Source organism: Hordeum vulgare, chromosome 4H (assembly GCF_904849725.1).
Source record: "Hordeum vulgare subsp. vulgare chromosome 4H, MorexV3_pseudomolecules_assembly, whole genome shotgun sequence".
NCBI lineage: Eukaryota > Viridiplantae > Streptophyta > Magnoliopsida > Poales > Poaceae > Hordeum > Hordeum vulgare.
In genome coordinates, this window is record NC_058521.1 from 580,998,400 (window position 1) to 581,002,823 (window position 4,424).

Sequence of the window (4,424 nt, forward strand, 5' to 3'; positions counted from 1 at the left end):
ATGCACCGTTGCGAAAGTTCATCGTTTCGAAGCACCTCGTGATGATTGGGTGTGATTGTGAAAGCACAGTTGCTCCCTAGGGTGGTTTTGATAATTGATCACAACATATGCATCATTGGACTAATGTGTTTTCAAAGTATATTTTAAAAAAGTTCAAAAGATGCTATGGATTAAGGTTTATGTGGAGATAGCCCTTGATGCAAGAAAGGAACAATATTGGCTCAAGATTCAAGCTAGAAGACTCTTCATTTTATATTTGTGAGAAAATAACTTTTGAGTCCATAGGAAAGCCAATACTATTAAAAGGGGGTGAGGTAGTAAAATGATCAAATGCTCAAAGTTAGCCACCAAAATACTCAGTCATTATTCCCACATATCCACTCTGTCAAGTTCCACATTCACAAATTTGGTGTCACCAACATTGCCACATCGGACTCACCAAGTTTGAACCTCACATAGAACCCTAGCCATTTCCACCAAATCGGTGCAACCGAAACTGCATCGGTGCCACCGAGTTCAGTGTGACCAACATTCTTTTACCAAGATACACAAAATCGGAATTTCCAAGTTTGAGTATCGGTGTCACCGAGTTTGGTCATCTAACCGTTAGTCACCTTTTCGGTGCCACCGAGTACTATATATCGGTCTCACCGAGATTCAAAGTTCACACCTTTAGTACTAGTCGGTACCAACGAGTTGTCCACTACGGTGTCATCGAGTTTGCACTTTTGTGTGTAACAGTTGGATTTTGGCTGCTGCCTATATATACCCCTTCACCCACCTCTCATTCGTCGGAGAAGCACTTAGAACACACACTTTATTTCCAGATCCATTTTCTGAGAGAGAACCACCTATTCATGTGTTGAGACCAAGATATTTCAATCCAATCATTTGAAACTTGATCTCTAGCCTCCCCAAACTGCTTTCCACCAAATCAACCTCTCCTACCCATTCATATTCTGTCATAGAGTGATTTGTGTTGAGGAGACTATCTTTAGAAGCACAAGAGCAAGGAGTTCATTGATCTACCCCATTTATTACCTTTTGGAGGGTGGTGCCTCCTAGATTGGTTAGGTGTCACTTGGGAGCCTCCTACTTCGTGTTGTGGAGTTGAACCAAGATGTTTGTAAGGGCAAGGAAATTGCCGAATTCGTGAAGATCTAAATTTAGTAAGGCTAGTCCTCCGTGGACGTAAGCCATGGTGGGATAGACAAGGCCGCTTCTTTGTGGACCCTCTGTGGACTCTCGCATCCGTTATCCTTCGTGGTTTGAAGTCTCCACTAACATGGACGTGCGATAGCGCCACCTATCGAAACCATGCCAAAAATCGCCATGTCAACCTCATGCGTTTGATCTCCCTACCTTACTCCTGTAGTTTACACTTTCATGTTTACTTTCCGCTGCTATACTATTAGAACTGCATGTGTAGGGTGTACTTGACTTGTTATAACTGTCGTAGCTGCCTCTAAAGTAAAATTGGGAAAAGGCAAAAAAATTATCTTGTCAAGTAGTCTAATCCCCCTCTAGACATACTTGTGATCCTACAAATAGACTCTTTGTTCACATACAACGGGTGTAAGCCAATTTTACACATGCAGAATACGTGGGTTAAACTCAAGGAGCCTAGCATCTACATACATGGCCTTGGAACACAGGACACCGAAAGGTCAAACATGAGTCCTATAGTAGATATGATCAACATGGAGATGTTTACCATTGAAACCACCTCATCTCACGTGATAATCGGACTTGGGTTGGTGAATTTGGATCATGTCACACCTAGACAACGTGAGGGATATTGATTTAAGTGGGAGTTCATTAGTAATTTGGCTAACTAAACTAATTATCATGAAATATAGTCAAAATATCTTTGAAAATTAGGTTGTAGATCAATAGCTCACGCTATAGCTCCCCTAAATTTTTTGATACATTCCTAGAGAAAACTAAGTTGGAAGATGATGGTGGAAAACATGCGGACAGGGTTTGTAATATGAGGAGTGTCCTCGTTGCTACACAAAAGGCTTGTGTCCTTGATGCACTGCTTGGTGTGCCACCCCCTCAAGCATCGACTGGGTATGTTGTGAACATCTGTCAGGCACGTTCTGATGACCACTCGATAGTTCGGTGTGCCATGATTTATGGCTTAGAATCGGGACTCCAAAACGTTTTGAGCACCATAGAGCAAAACTACTGAGTCGGTGAGCATGTGCCCAAAATGTCTGGGTGCGACAATCGCTTGAATCAAGCGCGTGTTAATCTTCCAGATAAGATAGTGATAGAGAGAGTCCTCGGGTCACTTCCACCAAGCTATACGAGATTTTTTATGAAATATAACGTGAAAGGGATGGATAATACAATCCCCGAGCTATTCACGATGTTTTACAACGCGGAGGTAGAAATCAAGATGGATCATCAAGGGTTGATGGTTAATAAGACCACTAGTTTCAAGGAGGGCAAGGGAAAGAAAGGAAACTTCAAGAATGGCAAGCCAGTTGTCACTCGAGTGAAGAAACCCAAGGTTGGACCCAAACCCAAGAATGACTGCTTCTAATGTGAGGGAAACCGTCACTAGAAGCGGATCTGCCCGAATACTTGGCAGATAAAAAGGCTGGCAACGTCAACAAAAGTATATTTTATATGTTGGAAATATGCCCTAGAGGCAATAATAAATTGATTATATTTCCTTGTTCATGATAATCATTTATTATCCATGCTAGAATTGTATTTATTGGAAACTCTAATACATGTGTGGATACATAGACAACACTGTCCCTAGTGAGCCTTTGAAGGACTAGCTCGTTGATCAAAGATAGTCAAGGTATCAGGTCCATAGACATGAGATCTCGTTTGATAACGGGATCACATAATTAGAAGAATGATGTGATGGACAAGACCCAAACTATGAACATACCATATGACCGTGTCTGTTAATTGCTATTGTTTTCTGCATGTCAACGTATCTGTTCCTATGACCATGAGATCATGCAACTCCCGGACACTGGAGGAATACCTGGTGTGTACCAAATGTCACAACATAACTGGATGACTATAAAGGTGCTCTACAGGTATCTCCGAAGGTGTCTGTTGGGTTCGCATGGATCAAGATGAGATTTGTCACTCTGTGTGACGGAGAGGTATCTCGGGGCCCACTCGGTAATACAACATCATAATAAGCCTTGCAAGCAATGTGACTAAGGAGTTAGTCACGGGATCTTGTATTACAAAACGAGTAAAGAGAATTGCGAGCAACGATATTGAACTAGGTATAGAGATACCAACGATCGAGTCTCGGGAAAGTAACATACCGATGGACAAAGGGAATCGTATACGGGATTAACTGAATCCTTTACACAGAGGTTCGATCGATAAAGATCTTCGTAGAATATGTAGGATCCAATATGGGTATCTAGGCCCTGCTATTGGTTATTGACCGGAGAATGTCTCAGGTCATGTCTCATAGTTCTCGAACCCGAAGGGTCTGGACACTTAAGGTTCGATGACGTTTCGGTATAGTTGAGTTATGATGTCGGTGATCGAAGGTTGTTTAGTATCTCGGATGAGATCTTGGATGTCATGAGGAGCTCCGGAATGGTCCGAAGGTAAATATTGATATATAGGAAAGCGGTATTTGGATACCAGAAAGTTTCGGGAATTTCTGGTAATGTAGCGGGAGTGACGAATGGGTTGGGGGGGTCCACCAGGTGGTCCCACCCACCCCAAATGGTCTCATGGGATGTGGGAGGTCGTGGACAAGCCCCTAGTGTGTTGGTTGAGCCCGCCCACCAAGTCCGAATGCGGATAGGAGGTAGGAAGGAAAGAAACCCAAGTGAGGAAGGGAGGAATTCTACTAGGATTAGGATTGGATGTGGACTCTTCCACCTCCTCCACTTCGGCCGAACCCTTTGAGGGTTTTGAGGCTGCCTCCTCTCCTCCCTCCCTCCTATATATACTAGAGGATTTGAGGGCAACCCTAACCCTAATAAGCCACGTGATGCCCTCTTTCTCTCTAGATCATTTTCTCCTCTAGATTAGTTTAGCACAGCTTAGCGAAGCCGTGCTAGATTAGTTAACCACCACCAATACCACACCGCCGTGCTGGAGAAATCATCTACCTCTCCGCCTCTCTTGCTGTATCAAGAAGGTGGAGATCATCATCGAGCTGTACGTGTGTTGAGCGCGTAGGTGACGTCTGTTTGGCACTAGACCGGGAAGAACCGTGATGAGATCGCGGGACGAATCGTGATGGGATCGCAGGATGGATCGTGGTTGGATCGCGAAGACGTACGACTACATCAACTGCGTTATATACACTTTCTCTTATCGATCTACAAGGGTATGTAGATGCAGTCTCTCCTCTGGTAGATGGTCATTGATACGTCTCAAACGTATATATAATTTTTGATGGTTTCATGCTGTTATCTTGT